A 14,711-nucleotide genomic window follows, 5' to 3' on the forward strand; every position below is an offset into this window, starting at 1 on the left:
TTGGCAGTGATAATGGAGTATCGTTACGTTGCCATATGCATCTCTCTTCTTCTCTGCATCCTCAACGCCTCATTTTCGATTCCGACACCCATTTCTGTCCCCTCCACCTTCATCGTCCAGATCGAAAGCTTAATGGATGATCCATTGTTCGCAGGCTGCGACTTAAACGGCCGCAGTCTCCCCAAGAAGGAACTCAAACGTGGACAAGAAGCCAACTTCACCGTGCACCTCGGATCCACAGACGTTGAGACCATGACGTGTGACCTGCGATCCGGAGATAAACATGGTTGTTTCGTCATGTTCGACGCCCTAAATTGGGACGTCTCTTCTTACTGTGATCCTCATTCTTTATGCCAGTGGAAAGTTGTTCCACAAGGGATATGCCTAGTTCATGCTTTGCTTTGAACTGTTCTGTGCTCCATCTTTGGCCATAACCTACTGCTATTGAATAGGCTCTTGAATTAGAAATATAATAAATATTTACTTTATATGTAATAATAATGCATTGAATAGGCTCTTTAATTTGTTTTTCTTTTCTTTTCTCATTCACTTGCTACCTCCACCTAGGGGTGGAAATAGACTAGGTCGAGACGAGTTTTAGAAATTTAGAACTGGACTTGTTATGGAAATCTAGAGCCTGAGCCGGCATATAGACTTTTTTTTAGGTTCAAGTCTGAGCCTAGAGTTGATGTGAAGCCTTCTTAAAAGCCTATTTAACATGGCTTTTAAAAAGCTTCAAAATAGATTATAAATAGGCTTTGAGCCTATTTAAGTCCCCATTTTAAAGCCCTTTAAAGTATACATGTAAAAAAAATTACAAAACAATTATTATTTGTTATCCTATATAATATCATAAATAATAAACAATCAACTCACATAATTAAGTTGCGATATTTAATTAAATATTATAACAATAAAAACAGTTAATAAAAAAAATAAACAATAAGAATACATACATGATTAGTAGCAATGTTTATAGTTGAATCATAATTTAGAATGAGATTTTAGAGATGGAGGGTTAGAGTTTGGTAATTATATATACTTGCGATTGTATTATAAATATAAAAATATATATTAGGTATAAAATAGAATACACACACACATATATATATATATATGCCAGGCTTATAGGCTCAAAGGCCGAACCTGATATATATAGGTCCGATCTGTTTAGTTTAATAGGCTTTTGAAATTATTCAAAGCTTGAGCTAAGCATACCTAGACTTTAATTAGACCGGGCCATAGGCCCCTAGAAGGGGCATTGCCTATTCCCACCCCTAACGACTCCACCTTTGGACTCAACTCTCAAGGCTAAATTGGGCTTGGGCTCCAATATATCATATTGATAATTGAGTTACATCGATATTCGCATGGAAACAAATTACACAATCCTGGCCTTCACTTAATTATTAGCTAGAATTGGAAAGGTATATATTGTTTGAAAGTAGAGTTGGAAAAGATTAACAAATAATAGTTAACTAGATCCAGTCTTAGAACAGACTCTGGCTTTCTCATATACTTTTCCAACTCTACAAAAATAGCCTTTGGATGGAGCACAATGAGAATCCTGTGAACAGATACACAATCCTTCAGAGGCACAACCTTCCTTTAGGATAACCAATCCTTCTTTCAAACCCAAAACTTTGTCGGTCCAATCACTGGAGAAAAGCCCGGCTGGATCATACTTTTGTTTCACCTCCAAGAAATCAGCAGACTTAGCATATTTCTTGACAGCCCCCAGAAATGCCACATTTCTGTTCTTCCCCCAATGTGGCAGGGCGCCATACTTGAAAACCGCCATCTGCTCGATTTCTTCTAGAACATCTTGGAACAACCTCGGAGCCAATGGATCCTCGCTTCTGAAATAGGTTATGTCGAAGTCTATGGCTTTCTCTTGCTTTCCCAGGTAGGCGCTTGAAGCTGTGACGTATCTCATGAGGATGCCATTGTAGAGTCCAAGAACATATAGGGATTTTGGGTGTAAATTCACCAACTTTTGGACGTCTTCTATGAACCCCTTCACCTTAGATAGGGTGATGCTGAATGTAGTTTGGTGAAAAAATAAACCTAATTGGATTCTGGGATCCCAGGGACATGCAGTGATTAATCCATCCTCCAAGCTGTCTAAACAAGACCCCGATGGTTGCAGTCGGTTTTGGTATCCGATCACAGGTACCCCGTAAAGATAACACCTGCATCTATAATAAATAATCATTTTACCCTCATTATTATTATATTATTAATATTTTGTAAGGACATTTTAATCTTTATTCACCTTTTCTCTCTCAATTCTCAATCATTCTATTCCTTTCTACCAAACAATTTAGTTTAAATTCCACTTTATTTCTTTATCACGGAATTACAATTCATTTTCTCCCTAAATCTCTCCACCCAACCAAACGCTCTGTGATCTAGCCACGAATTGATTTAGAAAAAAAATGAGTTTCCATGATCATTATATTTTAGGTGGAACGATTGCGGAAATTTTGAGTTTTTTTTTTTTTTTTGTTTTTTTTTTTCAAACTACCACTGTTTTTTTTAGAAACTGTTACGGATTCTTGTTCAAATATTTACAATTTTATACTAGTGTATTATTTTTTTAAACATTACAAATAATTCAATAAATCTTAATATAATGTGTCATTTCAACACAATCAGCAACCAAATTAAAATAGGCTGAATACTATATGATGGATTCTCTCCAGTTTTCAGTCTTAAGTTAGAGGAGTCAATATAAATAGCAAGTAAATCATCACATATATTTGTCTCCCCATAAACATGAAACACGAACACGATTAAGGGTGTGTTTGAAAACCTAGAAAATGATTTTTGAAAATCATTTTACAGGTTTTCAATGTTTGGCTAAAGGGGTAAAATGATAGTCATGAAAAATAGAGATGTGATCAATGAAGAATAGATGTGATTTTCTTGGGAAGTCATTTTCCGTTTGCAGTACTGGAACAGCCAATCACTCCCACCACCACCATCCACCACCCACCACCCACCACCGCCACTACCACTCACTACCCCACCACCAACATCCCTTACGGCCTTACCAACATCCACCACCCACCCACCACCCCCACCATCTACTCTTGTTATCTTACTAGTTATTGAAATCAATGAAATAAAAAATAAGGGAGAAAAATAATTTTTTTGGGTGAATGAAATCAAAATTAAGGGAGAAAAAAAGATACACATTATCATTTTACTCCTCTATTTTGAACAATGTAATCAAAAATAAAAAAGTTATTGAAGCATTATTATATTAAGAAAAGTGAATATTAGGTCGCAAATCAGAGTAGTAGATTATATTATGGCCAATAATAATTGACAAAACAGAAAGGAGCTACAAGGCATAACCCTTCTGGAACAACTCCCCATCGGCACACAGAATCGGGAGCACAGTAAGCAGACACGTTCCAATTTAGGTTGTCGAACATCACGAAACTCCCATGTTTACGTTTATCATCTCGGGATCGCAATTCACACGTCATGATCTCAAGGTCCTCCTCGTCTCTAAGGCGCACGGTGAAGTTGCCTTTTTCTGCAATTTTGATTTCCTGCTTGGGGAGACTGCGGCCGTTTAAGTCGCAGCCTGCAAACAATGTATCATTACCAGCCATTAGGTTTTGGATCTGGACGGTGAAGGTGGTGGAGGAGACAGAAATTGAGGCGGCGTTGAGGATGAAAACAAGTAGAGAGACGATAGCAAAATAACGAGACTCCATAGATGACTCGATCTGTAGTATTTGAAGTTTGAATCCATATTTATAAAGAAAGATGGGCATACTGCAGTTGGCAAGTGAATGTGAAAGTCAACATCCAACTCATTTAATGTAAATATTTTTTATATTTCTAATTTAAGAGTCAATGCATTCATTTTCTGATATTTTATTATTACTTATTATTTACAAAAATGACTACTTAATATTTATTAGGGAGTATATGATGTGTTGTTGACACTATATACCGAGCTTATATAAAACCATATGAATAATCAATTTAATTATATAATCAATTGTAAATGTATCTAAATATGTACATTATTATAGACTATATTAACTATATAAAATTTTAACTTTAGGTTTGTATGCTGCAAAAATACATACCTTACTACCAAATATATAGGAAATCTGATTAAATATATTATTATATTATACATTTTAATATATTTTATTTTTAAATTTTTTTAATTAAATAATTCATTATAACATAAATTTCTCGTACATTGCACGGGTAAAACACTATATAACTTCCATATAAATATGGGTAAACAAATGTCTAACTTCTATGTTCAGATGATAAGTTACCATGATTTATATCCTCGGTCAAGACATGGAGGACTCTCAGGCTTGGGATTTGGGAACAATATAATAAATATTAAGAGTCATTTTTGTAGAAAACGTAAACATAATTAATGATTATCGAAAATAATTCACGGAATAGAGTCTTAAATTAGAAATATAATAAGTAATTACTTTAAATGAATTATTGACTTTGTTTGTTCCTTTTACATTCACTTAATTGACAGTTGCAAGCCTGCAAAATGCCTTAAAAGATGGGTTCAAATTTCAAAAGGAGGAAGATAGACACATAATAAATAAATAAATAAATATATATATACTAGTAAATTATCCGTACGTACACATATAATAAAATTTTATTATTATCCATGTATCACACACATAATCAAAATAATATGAACCATTCATTTAAGTAAATAATTACTACCAACATTTTCTTCTTCCCGTTAGAGCCCTAACTTTATTGGTTCTTATTAAGATTGTATGTAGATGTAGATAGATATGTATATTTAATAAATTATCTATCTATTACAATTAATATATTACATACCTTCAGTTTATTTATATGTATATAACTAGCATTTTATATGAACGATGCGCAAAGATATATGCCTAATATTAATGCTCAATTTTAAAATCTTAGTTATATTAAAATATTTTTTTTTTAAAATAGTAGTGTGTATATTTATTTATTTATAATTGTAGAATTCGTATTAATATTATTGAACTAAGAATTATAGAAACGATAAATTACTAAATATAATTATGGTAACATTTAAGTAAAATCTAAATGAATTCAAACTTACCATTAAAGAATCTAAGAAAAAATATTGTGTATGCATGCGCTTGGTAATAATAACGTGAAAAGATAACAGAAGTTATCATGGTATGGATATTTGTGTCCATAAAATTATGTAGTACAACTTTTATAGCATAAGATATAAAAAAATTTAACAGAAAAAATGGACAAAAACTAGGGAAATAACCTGGATTGAAACTTATTATGTTTTTAGATGTGTTTAACTACAAAAATATAATTTCATTGTCATTTTTAACAAAAGTCAACAATGCAAAGTATACCTTGATCCATGGTATACTTTGTTGGATCTGCGGTCTGGTCTTGTCCTAAGCGCGAGCACTAGTTATTGCATGGACAGTTGTGTGGATCACGTTTAAAAAACGACATTGTTTAGCGTAATTTTTTTTCACGTGATCCACTACAATATACATTTGTATAACTCATATAATGTACATTATTGTAATTCATAAAAGAGTTTATTACCAAAATGGTCCATCGACTATTGCGAAATTACCAATTTGGTCCTCAACAATTTTTCTTGACCAATTAAGTCCCTCGACTTTGAAAAATTTAACCAATTTGGTCCTCCGTTTATTTTTCTGTTAAACATCCGTTAAATTAGGACCAAATTGATAATTTTGCTATAGTCAAGGGACCAAATTGGTAATTAAATTTTGGGATAAAATACAAATAAATCGTCGTACTATTTAGAAACAAGCAATTAGGCCATCCAACTCAAATAACCCCAAATAAACCATTGAACTCAAAAAAATAAAGCAATTGAGCGACTAAAACCGAAAAAAAGAGCAATTAACACATCTTACCCCAAAATTGATTTTGGTACATAATTATGTTCATAGGTATAGGTCGCACATCTGATTGCTAGGGAGATTGGTTCTTTGTCTAGTTGTATTTATTGGTTTGATGCTCCTCCTTTTGTTGTAAGCACTTGGTTTTCTAATAATGAAAGATAGCTTTGTTCTTAAAAAAAAAAAAAGAAGATACAATTATTAATTTGTTTCGGATACAGAATTTATACAATATTTCAAAACACAAAAACACAAAAACTCATAAATTAAGACACATACACATACAAGCCGGGCCGGTTTTTTTTATTTGCGTGGCCCTGTGCTGGTAAATAAGTGAGGCCCTATCAAAGTATAAATAAATTGTGAATTGAAGAACAGTGGTTCGTGTGAATATTACGGAGTAGAATTTTTTTTTGAATAATACATAGTAGAATTTAGACAAGTCATGAAAACTTAATTTTGAGCCAATATAATCACAAATACATATACTAACTATTGGGCCAAGGGTGGACTAGGGGCCCACAAAATTGGGGCCTTGTGCGGTTGCACATCTTGCACGCCCTAAAATCCGGCCCTGCATACAAGGGGATCTACAGTGCATAGTATAAGGCCTTCCTCAATATTAGTGGGTTTTTTAGGAGATTTTGCAGGTGTGATTAAGAATGATAAAATGAAAGTGGAGGAAAAAAAACAAATTACACAACTAAAAATAAATAAATTATGCACCCGGTCGCGGTCACTGACTCACTGGGCCTCACGCATGTGAGGCGCAATGACTTTTCCCCCAGTGGGGCCCACCTGCCAAAACACATATTTTGCAGTAAAAAAAAAAAAAAACTTCCAAAAACACCAACATTCATATTTGTTAAAAATCAACCCATTGTTATAAATAATTGTATTTGTGGCCATTATTATGTAGTAATATAACAGCTGTAACGGCTACAGCTGTATTTGTGGCCATTTTTTAGGGTTGCATACCACAAAACGACGACATAGTTTTGTAAGGTTACACATGTTGTTACTAGACCTTAATTTGCCCTTATGAAAAATTATAATCCAACTTACTAACTTTGGCCCATCAACAAGTATGCTCCAAGTGTGGGTGTAAAAGGCGCTTGTCACAACAATGATAATTCAACCAAGATGCCTTGCCTAAAGCAAACGTTCTTGTTAGTTATTTTTTTCAAAAACTCCAGTGTGCCAGATACTTGCTGGGGAAATATAATACTCAGGCTGCTTAAATTTCGGCACACTGCATATCCTTACCCCCCCTTACACTTAGTACGTGGTTATAAATCCACATTTCCCACATCTGCGGTTCTATCAATGCAGTCCAAAATTACTACACCTCCACCGTAATACACCTCTACAACCTCCATTTGTTGTCTCATATATCGCCCCTCCGAGAGACACAATGGATACATTGACTGCATGAAGATCGATTCTCGGCATTAGGGGGAGATAGGATCAAGTTGATATAGAATGCCGTGAAATTTCATATGAATGAAAAGATCTTCAAATCCACATACCAATAAGACTGAATTGGAATATTCAGAAAGATATCAAACATATCTGCCAAATAAAAGAGTGACTAGGTCCCATATATAATCCCCAAATTAGGACCAAATACATTTAATCGATACTCCTTGACACTAGAAGTGTAGGAGATCTATCGATTTAAAAGATATGAAACATAATACTAGATCTAGTAAAGAAATATTGTCACTTTTGTCTTAAAATAATTATGTCCTGAAGACGAAAACCCTAGTAAGGTGCACCAAACAAATATAATACTAGGGATGCGGAACGATCAGATCTTAATATTTGGGAAATGTCAACGATCTGATTAACTTAGAAATTATCATGAATTTGGGAGAAAATTATATATTATAGTTGTCGACAACACACGTCTATATAATTGCTCATTTAAATAAACTGGATCTAGGTGAGGTGCTAGATGCATCCTCATTATTTAATATTTAAAGGAGCAATTAAGACATAGCTCGACTCGCTAAAATATATTCTCTTTATAACACACCATTGAATGTTAACCCTGTTGGTTCCAAATGGATGTTTGTACGAAAGAGAAATAAAAATGATGAGGTGACATAATAGCGAGTTTTTGTAGCACAGGGTTCACGCAGATACCCTTGATTAATTTAATCAAATCTCCCATGATTCCATGAACGATGACATTAAGTTCCGCTATACAAGATAAATGGCAGAATAAAGTTAGATATGCAGCTAATAAACGTCGTGACCATATGAAAATAAGGTCATTGGACGAAATGGTCTTTATATAACCTTAGCACATATTATAAATTGACTGAGTAATTCTCCTTTTGAAGAAGGAATTATGTTTCATTATGAATTCTTTAAAGAATTACGAATGGAGTTATTACCCTCATTTCGAAGGAATAATATGTACCATAAGTGTCCTTTATTGAGTTGTAAATGATCATAGAATTACTAAAAATGATACGTTTATTTGAGAAGCCCTTGATGAATTTATAATTCTCAAAATAAATATTACAACATGTTTGTTGTTGAAGTACAAAGGCTTTACTTAAATCGTAAAGCAATTAACTGAGTAATTTCCTCCTGAAGTAGGAAAATCAATATATACCATTAGTACTTATTAAGGGGCTACTAATCGTCAGCACAACCTATGTTGGTATTATAAACATCGTAAAGAGCTTAATGGTATTAGCTCTAAAAATGAATTTTAGAAATAAAAGGACTTGGAAAATCAAATATTATCTCGACCTGCAGATCAAGTATTTCCTTGAAAATTATATACACCAGTCTAAAATATGTAAATAAATTATTGAAAAGTTTTTACATAGATAAATATGATTGACTTATCACACTAACGGTTATATCTCTTGAAGAAGATAAGAACCGTTTAGACTCAAAATTGATATTGAGGATATTTTGAGACTTGAAGTCTATTACTATTGGAGCACTACTGTTGAACCAGAAGTTCTATGACCGTATTTTGATTGTCATTATCCTTACAATGAAATCAACTATAGTTCCTAATGCCCTGAAGGCTTATGATTGTACTCTTTTTCCCTTAACTAAGTTTTTTCCACCGGATTTTCTTAGGTTAAGGTTTTTAACGAGGCAATCAGGAAAATTGTTGTCTTCAGGGGGAGCAACAACATACATATAAATTATTGGTCTAGAAGACCACCAACTCTTGTAAATCCTGAAGATTAAATGCAGCAAGTTATGGTTGTACTCTTTTCCCTTAACTAAGTTTTTTCCCACTGGGTTTTCTTAGTGTAAGGTTTTAATGAGGCAACCAGGACTATATATGAGTTTATAAATATCATGTACTCTTTTCTTCAATTAGGTTTTTCCCACGTGGTTTTCCTAGTGAAGTTTTTAACGAGGCATGAAAGTATTTGAATATATCATTCATGTACCATATACTCTTTTATTGTCTAGGTTTTTCTCACAGGGTTTTCCTAGCAAGTTTTTGACGAGGCAAGATCATTGTCTAATAATGTCCAAGGGGGAGTGTTATAAATAATTGTATTTGTGGCCATTATTATGTAGTAATATAACAGTTGTAACGGCTATTATATTTAAGTCTCCATTATTCCTTTCCGTTATAGTTGTTATTATATATACCCTTTGTAATATGTCCTATGATGAGATGAATAAGAATCTCCCTTCTCCTTGTCTCCATTCTCTCTGTTATCCATTTTCTATATTATAGTAGCTTTATACATTTCTTGCAACTCATCAATCAACGGTTAGGAGCTAAAGGCCAACGGGCACAACAAACCAAAATTCCAACACCCATTATATTTTACTATTTTAATAAGACTTTTCACAAGCTACAATTGGGAAAGGCCTAAGGATTGCTCAGTCCTCCTCAGGGCCTATATTTACTGACTGACTCTCAATGCATGTGAGGGGTGATGGTGACAGAGTCATAGAGAATGTGAATCCAAAAATCAATATAATGTAAAAACAAGCTAATAAGCATTTTGAAGCTCGCTTAAGCAATACAATGTCAATAGGTCTATTATTTATATATTGAAAACCTTTCCCATCGGAAACAAATTATTGAAAATCCACTATATATATATATATATTGAGAACTGATATACGGACAGCGGGCAAATGATCGAACATCTATATATCGAAACAAATTAATTACAAAGATTAACCAACTGTACTAGACCTACAGACTCTGGCTTTCTCATACACTTTTCCAACTCCACAGAAATACCCTTTTGATGAAGCACAATGAGAATCCTCTGAACAGATACACAATCCTTCAGAGGCACAACCTTCCTTTAGGATAACCAGTCCTTGTTTCAAACCCAAAACTTGGTCGGTCCAATCACTGGAGAAACGCCCGGCAGGATCATACTTTTGTTTCACCTCCAAGAAATCAGCAGACTTAGCATACTTTTTAACAGCCCCCAGAAACGCCACATTTCTGTTCTTCCCCCAATGTGGCAAGGCCCCATACTTGAAAACCGCCAGCTGCTCGATTTCTTCTAGGACATCTTGGAACAACCTCGGAGCCAATGGGTCATGGCTTCTGAAATAGGTGATGGCGAAGTCTATGGCGTTTTCTTGCTTTCCCAGGTAGGCGCTTGAAGCTGTGACGTATCTCATGAGGATTCCATTGTAGAGTCCAAGAACGCATAGAGATTTTGGCTGTAAATTCACCAACTTTTGAACGTCTTCTATGAACCCCTTCACCTTAGATAGGGTGATGCTGAAAGTAGTTTGGTGAAAGAATAAACCATGGATTCTGGGATCCCAGGGACACGCAGTTATTAATCCATCCTCTAAGCTGTCTAGACAAGACCCCGATGATTGCAGTCGGTTTTGGTATCCGATCACAGGGTACCCCGTAAAGATCACACCTTTAATTTATGTTAATTAGTTTAGGTCAAAAATAATATTAATCAAACGCAACTAGACTAACTACATAAGATTGATATTTGCACAAACAATAATTACGTACCATTGTTTGTCAAACCAAATGCAGCTGCTTTTAAAAACAAATTAATGATCTTTGCATTCGTGCATTTTCCATTTGCATCACTGCCTTCTTCTTGACGTTCCTCTGCACAAAAAAAAAAGGGGACATACATATTCAGAACATACTAAGAGCAAACGTTAGAAATTCTTGGATTACTAGCATCCCAATCATTAGACCATGGTTCTAAGCTAACCTGCACTTCTTGTTGCCGACATCCCGGTCGAAAGTGTGGACCGAAACCCAATGAAATCATTGAGACCATCCCCGGACGCGTTTGTTGGGACACGATCATCAATCCTATACATAACTTTGCGCTCACTTGGAAACCATATCATGTCTCCAAATTCGTGTTCGGAACCAAACACGCCCGCTTCATCCCCCAGGGTTGTGTCATCTTTCTCCACGTACGTGATTGACCGTTTGAACATTGGTTCCAGCTTCAGCGTCACCTTTAATTTTTCATTTTCATTCATTTGTTACTATGGGAAAAATGCTACTTAATTACCATAAACAGAAAAGCTGTAAAAAGAAAACAAAGACTTTGTGGTCTAGTGGTACTAAGACTGTATTGACTCTTTGTACTTCAGTAAATTGAGAAAGTAGTTATGAACATATATGCATTACCTGTGAAATCACACCAAGGACGCCAAGGGAGACCTTGGCTGCATTGATCTCCGGGTCACCTTCTCCGAGTTGCCGGAGGGTGACGTAACCCTGTTCCGGCTCCGCCGGAGTTACTATCCGAATCTGAACCACATGATCATGAACCGCACTCCCTAAACCCATAGTGTGCTCCCATGTGCTCCGGTACCCATCATCCCTCCGATTGTCAACCCCCACCAATACGGTGAGTATGGCAACGCCAACCCCACCTTAGCCGCCTCGCTGATAAGTTCCCGGAGCGTAACTCCACTCTCCACCGTAATCCTCATACTCCGGCTATCAACCCTTAATGTTCGATTCAAATATTTTGTACTGATAAGTAAGCCATTTTCACCGTCCGGGCACACCAGCTTGGGAATGCTGTGCGAGAACCGAGTGGCCACTTTCATTTTCCGGTTCTCCTTGGTTGCACCGGCGACGATGGCCACCAGTTCCTCCTCCGTCTTCGGGTATACAACTTCCGCCGCCCGGCAGATAGCACGGTCGGGAAATGCGCCATAAGTGTTTGTGACGGTGCAATTATTTGCACAATTTATGGGATCGTTAGGGGGGCTACAATCCACCAACACCACCACCAAGATCATGCAGATAATATAACCATTTAATATCGATCTTTCCATCTCTGATCTTTTTTTTTCTTTTTTTTTTTTTTTTTCCCAAGAGCGAATTGAATATATTGTTGGGGGGTTTTGGAACAAAACAATTCAATCGGATATATAAAATTAAACTTGGTGTAGTTAGTTGGAATCTTTTTTTTTTTTTTAATTTAATTAATTTCTGGAATTTTTATCACTTTTTCTGATCTATAACAAAAAACAAAACTAATAATATATGGGTGTGTGTATATATGGGTATTGGTTACCACTTACCATATATGAGTACTCCACTACTACTTGAACTAGACTACCCGGCCTAGACTTGTAACGGATTACTCGAATTGCAATTTCCTAATTTTATTTAGTCTTTTATTGAATCGCAATTCACACTCATCCCCATATGAATTGCAATTCAATAGGGAAGAGAAAAGAAATAAATGAAGAAAAAGGAAATTTCTGTGAAGTACTCTTCAAACTATACACTCCATCACCATAACTTTCAAAATTAAATATCATATTATTAATCCAATAAACATTAATATTCGATAATTGTAGTAGGTAGATATACATAATATCTTCATGGTAATATATACATAATTTATTAGCTGATCGAAGTTACTATACATAATATGTTAATTGCGTGTATGTAATCTGAATATGATTCGTCATGCGACAGTTAAGCAAATCATAGTTCAAGCAAAAAATTAACTCAATAAAATTATTATGCACATTTTGAGTATTAACTCAATAAAATTATTATGCACAATGCAATGAGTTTACCTACACGCAAGCAAAAAATAACAAACTATAAACTTTGAGAAAAAAAAGTTTTGTTTTAGCCAAACACATATTTCCCATATATTATTAAAAAATAGTATAGAATAAAATTATTATGCACAATGCAAGGAGTAGTTTACCTACAATGCAAGCAAAACAATAACAAACTATAAACTTTTAGCAAAAACAAACACAGAAACAAAAATAAGTTTTGTACGTTTTAGCCAAAGCACAAAAGTCTCATACATATATATACAACAATAATAATAAGAGTCCATATCATAAGGTTATAATGGAAATACAAATTATGGTAGTGTAATTATTTATATTAATAAATTATATATATTGATTTATTACATTTCTTGTATAGTGAAAATATGTTTTCAAATATATATATACTTTTTTTCCCTTTAATTATGTGCAAACATTGATAACAAATCATTAATATTTTGGACTTGACTTATTACAAAAAATAAAATTCAAAATTTTAATATAAAATGCCGATTATTATTGTTAATATATATTGGTAAATTTACAAGGCGTTCCGAGTCTTTCTCCTTCAATGTAATGGTCCGGGTCCACTGATTAATCTATGCCCGCTCCATCACATACATTAGAAAACATGAATGTCATAGTATAATTATTCTAAAAATGCCCCACTATATCTTCTCTTCTCTTAGTTTAAACCAAACATTGTTGATTGTAATACCAAGGTACCTACCAATTTTAATTGAGAATTGAGATACAACAAGCAAATGCACATGTATATATGTTAACAAATTAATTACAAAGATTAACTTTTTTTTTTTGAAAATTATAACAAAAATTAACTAATTGTACTAGTCATTCACATGCACATGGTTCACAACGCACTAAAAACCGTGGTCCATGGTATAAATTAAAGATTGATTACTTTTGGTCTCCATCCTAAATAAAAGGATAGGTGAGATGAATATATATATCCGTCACAAGTTTGAGTTGAGTAGTCTAGTTCAAGTAGCACTGGAGTACCCATATATGGTAATTAAGTGGTAACCAATACCCTTATATATACACACCCATATATTATTAGTTTTGTACTTTTGTTATAGATCAGAAAAAAGTGATAAAGATTTCAGAAATTAAATTAAAANAAGATTTCAGAAATTAAATTAAAAAAAAAAAAAAAAAAAGAAGATTCCAACTACACCAGGTTTAATTTTATACGTTAGCACTTAGCACTCACAAAAAATGTATATATATATTGGTTTAATCATATCCTTCCTTCTGCATCATATCTGCACTGAACACACACACACACATATATATATAAATGGTTTTAGCTATGGCGGTGTGTGTTATATTGTGTGCATGATCTTGGAGGTGGTGGTGTTGGAGGAGGATTGTAGCTTAGCCCTCATGGCCGCAAAATGAAAGCGGCGACTCGACTTGGTTCTCCCACAGCATCCCCAAGCTGGTGTGCGAACCGAATCGAGTCGCCACTTTCATTTTGCGGGTTGGTGTAATTCTTTGCCCAATTATGCGATCCTCAGGGCCATGGGGGCTAAGGTACAATCCACCATTATCAATATCATTGTCCCACCTAAGAGAATTGTTATTGTGCTTCAACGAAAGGATCTTTCTGTAGAGAAATAAAAGTATATATTAGATAACTAGAGTGTATATATATATTCTAAGATTTGATCTAGTTAATCTTCGTAATTTGTTTCCATAGATGTTCATTTGCTGTATCTCTTTGTGAAATCA

At 34.3% G+C, this 14,711-nt stretch overlaps 1 pseudogene; it reads right to left on the reverse strand.

Annotated features, from left to right (window-relative positions):
• Window positions 1-1,474: 1,474 nt before the first annotated feature.
• LOC116001462 lies at window positions 1,475-12,212 on the reverse strand (annotated as a pseudogene).
• Between the last annotated feature and the right edge of the window lie 2,499 nt (window positions 12,213-14,711).

The sequence above is a fragment of the Ipomoea triloba genome, chromosome 13 (assembly GCF_003576645.1).
Source record: "Ipomoea triloba cultivar NCNSP0323 chromosome 13, ASM357664v1".
Classification (NCBI taxonomy): domain Eukaryota; kingdom Viridiplantae; phylum Streptophyta; class Magnoliopsida; order Solanales; family Convolvulaceae; genus Ipomoea; species Ipomoea triloba.